This window comes from Lemur catta, chromosome 3 (genome assembly GCF_020740605.2).
Source record: "Lemur catta isolate mLemCat1 chromosome 3, mLemCat1.pri, whole genome shotgun sequence".
NCBI classification, from domain to species: Eukaryota; Metazoa; Chordata; class Mammalia; order Primates; family Lemuridae; genus Lemur; species Lemur catta.
In genome coordinates, this window is record NC_059130.1 from 91920069 (window position 1) to 91932553 (window position 12485).

General features: G+C 46.3%; 1 protein-coding gene across 4 annotated transcripts in view; it reads left to right on the forward strand.

The window, feature by feature from the left end:
* Window positions 1-3211: 3211 nt before the first annotated feature.
* MKNK1 (MAPK interacting serine/threonine kinase 1) overlaps window positions 3212-12485 on the forward strand; it is a 44454-nt gene continuing 35180 nt past the window's right edge. For 2 of the 4 annotated variants that reach the window (XM_045545495.1, XM_045545500.1), the window contains exon 1: window positions 3238-3278. The gene's annotated coding sequence lies outside the window, so the exon portion shown is untranslated. Of the gene's footprint in view, window positions 3288-12485 lie in introns of all 4 variants that reach the window. The other 2 variants (XM_045545496.1, XM_045545497.1) reach the window with 2 other exon arrangements.

Below are 12485 nucleotides of genomic sequence, written 5' to 3' on the forward strand. Positions count from 1 at the left end.
GGGAAGACTTTATTGTTGTTATTTTTGGTAAAATAAAAGAGGCAAACTAAAGCAGCCACTGGTGGGAAGCTGTGGTTTGGGTGCCACATGGCTGCTGGCAGACTGTGGAAGGAGCGGGGCCAGAATGGGGATGGGAGGGCTTTTTGTCCTGAGATCCTGGACCATGTGGCGGGTTGGTCAGTGTGGTCATGTCTGGCTCAGCTCTCCAGGGTGGGGACTCCAAGGTTTTCTTAGGGCTCTGGGAAGACCAGGCTAGGCTAGGACCCTTGGGGTGGAGAGGGCTGGCCCTTGCCTTCTGGGAACTCAGTCTGATGGAAATCTTTCCTTGTTTCAGCTCAGATCACCTGGCACTGGCTATTCTCATCCAGCCCCCTTAATCTTGGTTTTTCAGAGCCACAGTGCCAATACAGTCCTAACCCTAATTACGGGAGAGGAAGCCATTCTCAGCAGGAAGGTACTGGCCTGGTGCAGTGGCTCATGCCTATAATACTGGCACTTTGGGAGGCCAAAGTGGGAGGATCGCTTGAGTCTAGGAGTTTGAGACCATCCTGGGCAACATAATAAGTCCCTCTCTCTACAAGAAGATTTTTTTTCTTTTCCTTTTTTTTTTTTTTTTTTTTTCAAAACTTAGCTGGTCATGGTGGCATCCAACTGTAGTCCCAGCTACTTTGGGGGGATGCGGTGGGAGGATCACTTGAGCCTAGGAGTTTGAGGTTACAGTGAGCAATGATTGCACCCCTGTACTCCAGCCTGGGTGACAGAGCAAGACCTTGTCTTGTAAAAAAAAAAAAGGAAAATACTTGTTGTTGGCTGGAGCTTAAGTGGGGGTGGCAGGACATGGGGCTGACTTCCAGCTTACTCCCCAGGAGACCCCTGCATCTGTTGGCTCAGGCCTCGCTGTTATTCCATTGCCCTGAACTTAAAGGTTGTCTGGATGGGAGTTAAAAACAGCTTGGTTCTTAAGAGTCAGCAGAGGCCCACCTAGAGCTCTTCCCTCTACCTGCAAAGGAGCCAGCCTGGCTTTGTGCAGAGGCTCTCCTGGGAGGCAGAGACCTGGGTTCTAGTCCAGTCCAGCCCCTGAGGTTCCATAGCAAGTCCTTTCCCCCTCTAGACCTTAATTCCCCATCTATTTCATGATCAGGAGTGGGAATAAAGGATTGCTTGATCTCTGCCCCTTCATTACTCACAGTCTGTGAATCGTTCACAGTAATAACAACAATAGCTTATGCTCACCATGCGTCAGGTACAATTCTAAGAGTTTGATATATAATAGCTTGTTGAGTCAAGTTTGTCTTTGTCCAGCTCCCTGACTCCCCTCCCAGCCCCCAGTATTCCTCCCTCCTTTCCCTGCTCTAGGATCTAGAAGGCCCCCCGCTTTGCTGCCCCTTCTTATGGCTGATCTGAGGAGGCCCAAGGCAAGCACTCTAAATGGGTACTGTTTGCACATGTCCCACGACAGATCATTCACTACTTCCTCAGTCACTGGACAGCTCAGCCTGTTACAACGTCCATGTCTGGGCTCATGGTCATATTGAAATACACCACAGCAGTGAGAATAGATTTATCTCTGAACTGGAATGCATGTAAAGATATCAGGAAGCTGACACAAAACTGCTTTGAGAGATTCAAAGAGGGTTACTTAGAGGTAGAGATAAAGGAGGAGAGAACAAAGAGAGAGCTGGGGCCTCAGCAATACAGAGAAAAGAGCCTCCCCATGGGGCAAAACCTATCAGGAGAGGGTCCGGAGAGAGGAAATGTATTAGAGTTAAAAGAGTGGCAGCTTGGTTGGGCAGCCACGCTGGGCTTTGTTTTCCTGTTGGCTTAAGACCCATAACAACCTTTGGAGCAGGGAATGAGGTAGTAAGCCATCCTCTCCACCCTGGAGCAGAGCACCTACCTGTTGAGGGAAGGTTGCCCCACCACCCTTGGCTTCCATGAACGCTCCAGCCTCTCTGAGGTTTCCTGCCCCCGCTCTCTTCCCTACCCCTCAAGGAGCTGTGGCATGTGTGGAGAAATGAGCCACAAGCATGGCTGGAGCTCCACCTGCTTTGGGGGAGCCCTCCTTCCTCTGAGCCCTACAGGGCCCTCATCTGATGTTAACTGAACATGGTTGCCATGTGGGGGACATGGCAACTTTAAGAACCTGGAACATAGGTCCTAAGTGACTCAGGACCAGCTAGCTATTGAGACAGTCAGGTAACAGAGAGGGAACAGGCCAGCAAGACCTGAAGGAAGACTTGAAGCTTGGGTGAGCCTGGAAGGGGATGGGTGGGAGAGGTCAGGATATACAGGGGCCTTCAGGTTGGACTGAAGGACTCTGGAGGGGATGGAACACACAAGCTTGAAGGAAGACTTCCCCCTCCAGCCTTCCCCCAGATTGGGAAATCTAGCAAAGTGCTCAATGTTCCCAACCTCCTTCCATCATACAGACTAAAAGACTGAGCCCAGAAGGGGAAAGGGAACAAACGTTGGTCAGGCGGATGATGGGAAGCAAGTCCAAGTCCAAGAGGCTTGGATTTAACTAGCATTGCTCAACAGACCCTCTCAACAACCCCGAGCCAGGCAGGGAAGGGATGTTTACTTCCATCTAACAAGGAGGGAAACACACTGAGTCACAACCTGAATTAAATCCAAGACAGCACTCTCGACCTCTCTCAGCGCATCTGCAACCAGTGTGGGGAGGCTGGTTGAGGTATTAACCTATTTACAGTTGTTTTTCTCCAAGAAATGAACTTTTAAAAGGCCTTTTTTTTTTTCAATTTTGAAATACTGGGGGTAATGTTTTACTCAAGGAGAAATTCTCATAGTGAAATTCTGGGCACCCAGACTTTTGAACAAATTTTACAGAATTAATTGCTGTTTTAGAAAAGACTACCAGCATTTCCCCATATGTAAAAGGCATTTAAAAATTCCTTCCTGGCATGCACAAGCGCTCAGAAAATGTTAATTACACCTGTGGCGCCCGGCCTCCTCCCTCTCGGAGCTTCCCTGCTGCCGGACCCTCAGCTCGGGAGAGCCTGCGTCTGAAGGAACCAAGCCCCACCCCCTAGCCAGCAATCTCCGCCCCTCTACTATCACGCCTGCGCAGTCTACTTAGCTCGCCCTTTTCTTCCCCAGGGTAGCTATCAGGGCGCAGGCGCAGCTCCGCCCCTCACGCCCCTCTCTGGTCGGGCCCTCCCCCTGGGCCTAGCACCGCCTCTTCCGCGGTCTCGGCAGAGCGATTTGCAGGTGGGGGTGCGCGCGGCCGCTCCCGCGGGAGTCAGCGGAGGTGAAAGCAAGTCAGTGAGGTATCTCTCCGAGCAAACTGGGGCGGGGGTCTGGGAATGAGTCCGTGTGCCCGGGAGAGGGCAGTCAGGGCCTTCAGAGGGGCCCAAGGTAACCACCCGATTCTGCTGCCGAGGGACAGCCGGAGGGGACTTTTTTTAGGACTGTCCTCAGGGCTCCATCTGTGACCTGTTGGGTCTCCGTCCGTACGGGATCAGCGCACAGCGTGTGCTCCCGGGGTCAGGGCTCGGTCAGTGTCCGAGGTCGAGGCTCAGTCTGTGGCCGGTTTGAGACTCAGCTGTGGCTGGGCTCAAGGCTCAGGCAGTTCAACGCCATGAACAGTTTTCATACGAGGAATTTATGAAATCTTTGTACTACGTTATTTTAAAGTTAACTGCTGTCATTTATTTTGCAATATTTAAAAGCTCCTGACCGGTGCGAGTGGCTGTCCAGTGGGGAGAGGTAATAGTGTCAGGTGCACTCTGTCTCCTTAGACAGCCTCCAGGCTGCCTGTCAGTGAGTGGCACATCAGAGGCTGGCGCAGGTCACAGGAGTGAAATGTTGGAAGTGCTTGACTTTGGGGTCAGGCAGTCCTCGGATCAGACCTCATTTTTGCTACCTACTGGCTGTGTCCTTGGGCAAGTCATTTCCTTTCTGTAGAGCTTCCATTCCTTTTCTATAAAATGGGCGTGATAAGATCATTATGAAGGTTGAATAGGATTACATGTAAGTGTCGTAGTGTGGCACCTGTCATGTAATGGGTGCTGAATACATGGTACCTATGATTTCTAGCAACAAGGTCATTTTGGACTGGGGTACTTTAGAGAGGCCCTGGGTGAAGAGTTGATGAGACCTGATCCTTGAAGCCTCAGTGGGATTTACAGGTGGAACTGACCTTGCAGGAGGGGAAGGGAACTAATGTTTATTGACCACTGCCTGTGTGCCAGGCACCGTGCTGGGCAGGTGATGTATAGTGCCTCACTGGATTCCCTGGTCATCAACCAGGTGCTTTCAGCCCCTCTCAAGAGAGCTGGGCTGGAATTGAAGTGAAGGGGAGACCCAGGGTTAGGTTTTTATATGGAACTGAGCCAGCTAGAGACTTTGGTGCCCCATCCCACCAACTGCTCCCACCTCAGCTCCTCTCTTTCTGTTCCGTAGAGTTGTTTGGGCTCCTGACTTGGTCTGGGAGTCCTGTTACTTTAGTACTTTAGCAGGTATTGACAGGGCCTGGCAACTCAGACTGCATGAAGCCAAACCAGGGGAGAGAGAAGCTCTGTGAACAGGAGCTGTTAGAGTCCAGCACATGTTAGGAAGTATATGTGGCCTCCTATTATGTGGTCCCATAATACTTTTTAATAACTTGGTTCCTTTTGCATCTTCTTCATGGGTGCCCCTGTGATATTCCTGAGACACCCCTTAGAAACCTCATTGCCTACTGTATAGAGTTTGGACCCTTCAACCTCGTAGACAAGTCCTTCCATAACTTATTCCCAAACCTCTGTCCTGCCTTCTTTCCCTTTGTCTCCCCAAAGCTGCACCCTGTGCTCCAGTCAAAAGCAACGTCTTTGTTCATACACTCGCTGCATGTTCCTGCTCCAGTCTTTGCTTGTATTCCCTCTTCCTGGAGTTCACTCCTTCTCATCTTTCAAGGCTCATGTCTCATGGGACGTCCTTGGTGAAGCCTTTTTGATCCCTTTGCTGAATTAGTTGTTACCCTTCTTGTCTTCTGTAGCAGAGGCAAGGGACCATGTCTGTTTCCTTCCTTCTCTGCTTGGCATGGGGCTGGCACATAGTAGGCCTCTGCAGTGTTTGTGGTTAAATGAGTCAGTGACATATTTTTTTATATGCTTTGGTCCTTGTTTTATGAGCCATCAGGTTCAGAATGGGACTTTGTTTTTCCTCCTCTTTGTACCTAAGGAGGATCCTAGTTTAGATTGATGATGCTCTAATTACAGGCATCAAAAGCAAGAAAGTACAGAGATTATGCACAAGCCAGGATTCTTCATGGCTGTATTGTTTTCAGGCTCTTGTCTTGCCTTTACTGTGAGTTTCGTTGGGAGGGAGGTCTAACTGGGTGTGATATCATTCAAGCGGGGGAAATCTCACAGGTGGCTTACTAATCAGTTACTCTGCCCTTGGCCTTGGGAAACAGTAGTCCCTCCCATCTGGGACTAGCATCAACAAATTCACATTTTTCCTTGCCAACAGCCTCAGCATATGGAACAGAAGAGGTGTTTTTTTTTTTCTTTATGAGAAAGAGTCTCGCTCTGTTGCCTGGGCTAGAGTGCAGTGGTGTCATCATAGCTCACTGCACCTCAAACTCCTGGGCTCAAGTGATCCTCCTGCCTCAGCCTCCCGAGTAGCTGGGACCATAGGCATGTGCCACCACGCCCTACTACTTTTTCTATTTTTAGTAGAAACGGGGTCTTGCTCATTGCTTGAAGCAATACTCCCACCTCGGCCTCCCAGAATGCTAGGATTACAGGCGTGAGCCACTATACCCAGCCAGAAGGTTCTTTCTTAATCATAGAAACTTGATCATAAAATACACATGGTTGAAGGTAGAAGCAGGCCGTTTGCAGTGGCTCACGCCTGTAATCCTAGCACTCTGGAAGGCCGAGGTGGGAGGATCACTCGAGGTCAGGAGTTTGAGACCAGCCTGAGCAAGAGCAAGACCCCATCTCTACTAAAAATAGAAAGAAATGATCTGGACAGCTAAAAATATGTAGGAAAAAAAATAACCAGGCATGGTGGCACATGCCTGCAGTCCCAGCTACTCGGGAGGCTGAGGTAGAAGGATTGCTTAAGCCCAGGAGTCTGAGGTGAGCTAGGCTGACTCCACAGCACTCTAGCCCGGGCAACAGAGCGAGACTCTGTCTCAGAAAAAAAAAAAGAAAAAAAAGAAGGTAGAAGGAGCTTGGGAACCATCTGGTTCAATGCTTTCATTTTACAGAAGGGGAAAGGCCTAGTGAGGGAAAAGGACTTGATCAAGTTTACACAAGGAATGAGTCAGTGGTGGAGATAGTTCCAGAAGTGAAACATCATGATGGTTTTTTTTTCCAGTTTACTACATTGTTGGTATAACATCTAACACTTACTGTATACTTACAATATGCTAGAAAGTGTTTTTTAAGTGCTTTTAACTCTATTTTATAGACTTAGAAACTGAGGCAGATCATTCAGATCTATTTTCTGATTCCACAACTCTGGTTTTTAGCATGGTTTTAATGGCAGTCACCTCCTAACCAGGGAATAAACAGCTCTCCAAAGAGCTTATTCCCAGATCACCTACCTCTGTGAGTGAGAGGTGTCCTGTCCTCCCAGCAGTGTGTCCCAGTATGCTGGAGAGATACCCCGGGAGGAGTCCAGAGTGTGTTGGAAGAATGGATAAAGGAATGAAGCAAGCCCACATGAGTACAAGTGGGTCTTAGGAATATTAATATACTTCAAAAATTGCCTGTTTATTAAGTTAGATAGTAAATGCATAGTTTTAGAATAACCTGAAGTGTAGGATCTTTCTGTAAAGATTCCCAGTCTAGGGTGGAAAGATTCGATTCAATAAGTACATATTGAGCTCTTGCTATGTACAAGACCCTGGTATTGAGAAATACACACAGAGGAAAACAATACATTTCCTGCCTTCCTATAAATAATTGTCTTCCCAGAACCTTCTCCCTCCAGTGTAGTTGGGAAGATAGATAAGCACATAAATAACTGAAATCAGACTGACTATGGTAAATGTAGTTGGGAATGTAAACAAAGTGGGAGTTTGGGAGAAGGAGAAATCAATCCCAACGTGACCAGAGGATTCCTGAAGGTGGAGAATTTATGCTGGGCCTTGGAGGGAGTTTATTCCTGGGAGAAGGAACAGCTTGAGCAATGGTCTAGAGGCAGAAATGTGCAGGGGCGTGTGTATATGCGTGCATGTACATGCGCATTGGAGTAAGGGAGGGGAGTTGGTGAGGAGGGAAAATAAGCTGAAATTGTGGATTGTAGCCAAAATGTAGAGAGGGAAGGGGGAGAAGAACACCAACATTTACTGAGTGTCTCCTCTGCTTTGTGGCTTGCAATATGCTAGAATCTAGATGCTTTATTTGATCTTCACAGTCTTGTATCGCCAACATGAAGATGTAGCAACCAGACCCCAGAAAGATTAAAGTGACTTCCCCAAGGCCAGGTAGCTAGTAAGTGGCATAGCTTAGTTCAAACCTAGCAGTGCTGGATTCAAAGGCCTGTGTTCTTTCCCTTATGCTGCACGGCTTCAAATGCTATGACTATGGCTCTGTTTACTCTGGCTGCAGGATGGAAGTTAGACTGGAGCAAAGAAGGTCCCAGAATGAAAACCTCAATGAGGTAGCTTAAACTGTGAACCACTGGCCAATATGGAAGCTGCCTGGTCTAGGTCTGCTTGATTGATTTAATACGTGAGCATTTTGGCAGCTCCTGCAGTACCATAAATCAGTGCATTGCCATCGTTAGCTAGTAGAATCTCAGAACCAGTTTACAGAGGCTGTGGGCACTCTTGTATTTCAGGCACAGGTTCTAATGTGAGATTGGCAGTTCATTACAAAAGTGTGTCTGTCTGGGGAGGGAAACCATTTGGCATATCCTGTTCCTTTATTTTCTCACCCTCAAATGCAACAAGAATCTGTAATGGAGGAAAGAGCACTACACTTGGAGGCAAGAGGCTGGCATTAAAGTCCTGGTTCTGCTCACTATTATCTGTGAGTCCTCAATCTCAGCTTCTTTTCCCATAATGGGGGAAGTGTTTGGTTCACTTCTGAGGCCTTGTCTCTTGCAAATGTCCTGTGTTGCTTCCCTCTTCCTGGCTTGGGGCAGTATAAGGAAGTGGCTGAGAATACGAACAGGATTCAGAGAGACTAGGATTTAAATTCCAGCCTCTCATCATTATAGGGAGACAGCAGTTAGGTGAATAGACTCTAGAAAACGACTGTGTGGGTTTGAGTCCTGGCTCTGTCACTTGCTAGCCAAGTGACTTGGGCCAGTTATTTAACCTTCCTGAGTCTCAGTTTCTTCATCTGTAAAATGAGGATACAAATATTACCTACCTCATGGGATTGTTATGAGAATTGAGCTAACTTATAAACAGCACAGTGCCTGGCACACAGTAGGTCCTCAAGGAATGTTAGCTTTAATAGTAATAATATCAACAATTATATTAATGCCCAGTTAGGTACTGTTTTTATAGAAAGTATATTTATTAGGGCCATTTCCCTTACTCTGGCATTGTTGCCTTCTCTTTCTTTCCATTTCCCTATCAGGAAACTTTGAAATACTAAATTGTTCCTTTATGGGGTTGCAAAGTATAACATGACAGAAAGTGCCCATAGGAAAAGGGTCAATAAAAAGTCAGTGGCTTGTTAGAAAATCTTACCTGACTTGTGTTTTCACTCGCCTCTTTGCTCAGTAAACAGGAACAGAGCAGGTGTTTATTCCGTTTTGCACAGCCTTCTGCAGAAGAGCCTAGCAAGAACCCCCAGTTCACTTGCCAAAAAGTTCAATAACAGCATCTCTGGAAAAGTGGTACCTAATTTGGTGGTTCTTTCTCTCCAGCTTAAACCCCTCTGGCCTTAACTTAAGCCATTTCTTCTTGTTCTATTTTCCATGAATATGGAGAAGTTCCTTCTGATTATAAAAGGGAGGATGAGATCAAGATTTTCTCATGAGAACCTTTTCTGTGCTTAAAGCCAGAATCCAGTTAGGCCTCATCTCCTCTTCCCCCAGCTAAACAGCCTTGGTTTCTTTCACTTCACTATTAAAACCTATTTTCCATTGCTCGGATCACATTGGTCATGCTGCTTTTCCTTCTCTTCGGTTTTTCTACTTCCTGGCAGTGACCCAGACTCTGCTTAGTCTGCTATTAAGAAGAGTCCAACTAAAACAGCTTAAGGGAGGAATAACGTCAGGTGTTTGCACTCATTCATTAACATTATTGAGTGGTTGCCCAGTGCCAGGGCCTATGTTAGGTGTAGGGGACCCAAGGATAAAGCAGACATAGTCTGTGCCCTGTCCCTAGCTCACAGGGGGAGATGTGTGGTTAGAGCAATCAGGAGGAAATAGATAGTCTGTTTTGACTGGGCTGCAGGTTAAGACATCTGTAGAGGAGTGGCGAGACACAATGCAGGAGAGGTGATCTGGGGCAAGATTATGGAAGCCCTGAGTGACAGCACAGAAGCTCAGTTACTCCAGAGGCAGTGGACACCCATTAGAGGTTTTGGAGCAAGGAAGTGACAGACTCCTGATCTGGCTTTTTGGACCAAGAATGGAGATACCATAAGCCTTGGTCTTATCTGTGCCCCACTGGTGTTTTCTGTCCTAAAAGTAATGTGATGGATCCCTTGTTTGTATACTTGGGGGTTTTTTGTTGTTGTTGTTGTTGTTGTTGTTGGCTCTAAACTTTTATAAAAGGTCTAGTTCTTGAGCTCTGGGGAGATTTCATTCCCAGTACAGCAGGAAATTCATGAAGAATTGAAGAGAGAATTAGGTACCTAACCAGGCCCAGCCTATTGAAGACCCAGCTGCAGGCCAATCTGTATTGGTTTGGTCTGGCCATGGTCACCCTTCCCCACCCCAGCCCTGTAGCAGGAGGAGATGCAGAAATGAGGAGAGGGTTCCAGGGCCCTTTAGGATATTTGGTAAAGAATACTGAGAAGGTTTAAGCACTGTGAGAGTCAGACGTTCTTGCTAAGGAGGAAAAGAGGCCCAAAGGAATTTGAAATGGGGCCAGAGGGAATCAGGGCTAACCAGGTACTGTGTCTTCTATCTGAAAATCTCCAAATTCTCTCTCTCTGCCTTTGTACTTTGCTGTCAGTTTATTCCCTCCTGCTGCCCAGTTGTGGTTTACGGAGTGGCTGAGTTGCTTTCCAGATCTGGGTAAGCCATATCACAATCTAGAATAATAGTTACTAGTTATCAAGTGCCTCCTGTATGCCAGGCGTTGGTACCATGAGCTCCATATACATTAGCTCACTCAATTTTCACAGCAACCCTGTGATTAGGTGTTAGTGCCCCCATTTTATAGATGATGACAGTGAAGCATGGAGAGGTTAAGTATTATGTCCAAAGCTATCTGGTTAGCAAGTGGTAGGCCAGAACCTGAATCTAGGATCTAATGCTCAAAATCCCAAGTGCTTTCTGCTTCCCCAGCCTAAGGTGGCTCCAAATGGCAGAATAACACAAAGTCCATAAAGGAGTTCTGAGATTTTTTTTGTTTTTTTTTTTTACTGTAGGCCAAGGGGTTGGCAAACTATGGCCCATGGGCCACATCTGGCTTACCACCTGTTTTTGTGTGGACTGCAAACTAAGAATGCTTTTTACATTTTTAAATCGTTGGGGAAAAAATCAAGAGAAGATTAGTGTTTTGTGATACATGAAAATTATATGAAATTCAAATTTCAGTATCTATAAACATAGTTTTATTGGCATATAGCCACAGTCATTCATTTACATATTATCTGTGGCTGCTTTCGCTCTACAAAGGCAAAATTGAGTAGTTGTAACAAAGACCATGTGACACACAAAGTGTAAAATATTTACTGTGTGGCTCTTTTCAGAAAAAATTTGCCGACCCCTACTGTAGTCAACAAGAAGGGACCAAGTGGAGTTAAAGTTCAGAGGTGTTCAGGGCTGTCCCTGGAATTGCTGTGGCAGTGAGGAGAGGAAGTGTAACCTGAGTTTCCTCGAGCCCTGGAAATGGTTTCGCTGGGCTACAGAGATTTGTTTGGGAACAAAAAGCACAGTAGGGAGGACCATCCAAGGTGCTGGTGTCTCTATTGGGAATTAAGACAATATTTTGTGGCTGAAGCAATTCATTCAGATTCACTGGAGCCCTTTTTTTGTGCCAGATACTATGTTAGATGCTGGTAATGCAAAGAGGAAAAAGGTATGTCCCTGCCTTTGAGGAGCCTTTGGCCTAGTGGGAGTGGCACGTATGTGCATAGCCTGCTCTAAGCGTTAGCATGGTGTACTGTGGATTTGGTGTACTGTGGATCCCACTGAATGCTGGACGAAGTAGAAACAGAGTCAAGACTGATTCTGTAACTTGCAAAACTACTTTTTCAATGGGCCTTGAAGGATGAATAGGATTTATTTTTCCAGGAGCTACACACGAGACTAAGGGAAAGCCTGACAGTGTAAGCATTTGGAGTTTATGAGGATAGAGGAGAAAGGGATATTAGAAATGGTTTAGTCTACAGCCATACCACCCTGAATGCACCCGATCTCGTATGATCTCGTCTGATCTCGGAGGCTAAGCAGGGTTAGGCCTGGTTAGTACTTGGATGGGAGAAATGATTTAAAGGTTCTGTAGCTGGGTAACTTGCAGGATGATGTGATCTGATCAGAAGAAAAATTGGAGGAAGGAGGCAGTGGTTGGGGGTTGAGGACAAGTCTAGTTTGGGACATGTGGTTTGAGGTGATGGTGAAACACAGCCAGCTTACAGTTAGAAAGCCTTTTTAGAAATTTTGGCACAAAGGCCCAGAATTCAAATTTAAACTGCATTTTCAGAGTTTTACCACTGGGGAAAGGGGAAATGTATATTTATTTTGTAGAGAAGTTGATGATGCAACTCTGACTTGTGATAGCTAGAGCCATGGGATTAAAAATAGCACTGAACATACAGAAAATGAAGTAATCAGATTCAAAACTAGCAGCAGTTATGCATTTGGCACAAAACCTTGTTCCCGTTCATGCCACATGCTGCTCTCAACATCTACTTTATCTTTCTAGCTCTGTTGCCTCCTGCCTGTGAGACTTGGACCTGGTCACTAGGAGACAGAGCCAGAGTTCATTCATCTCTAAAAAAAGTGGGCAACAGAGAAATGTCAGCTTTTACCCTCTGCATGAGACTCTTCAGAACAAACAGAGGTGTCCATCTCTGTCATCCAGGTCTAGTTACATCTTTTTGGGTCTGTAATTCCACAATGGAAACAGAATCTATCTGAAAACTTTAACTCAGACCCTTGTTAAATCTTCTAGTGCTTAATGTCAGCATTGTCACATACTCAACTGTCTGATTTTAAAGGCTGGGGAACTCTGTGACTGCCTTGTGTATATCGACTTACTGGTGTAACTCATAGGTATGGGGCACATTCAGGTTGATCTTTATCTTCTCTGGTCCTCTTAAAGAAGTCAGCATTTTTTTGCACAAATTTATCGGGTACATGTGCAATTTTGTTACCTGCATAGATTGCACAGTGGA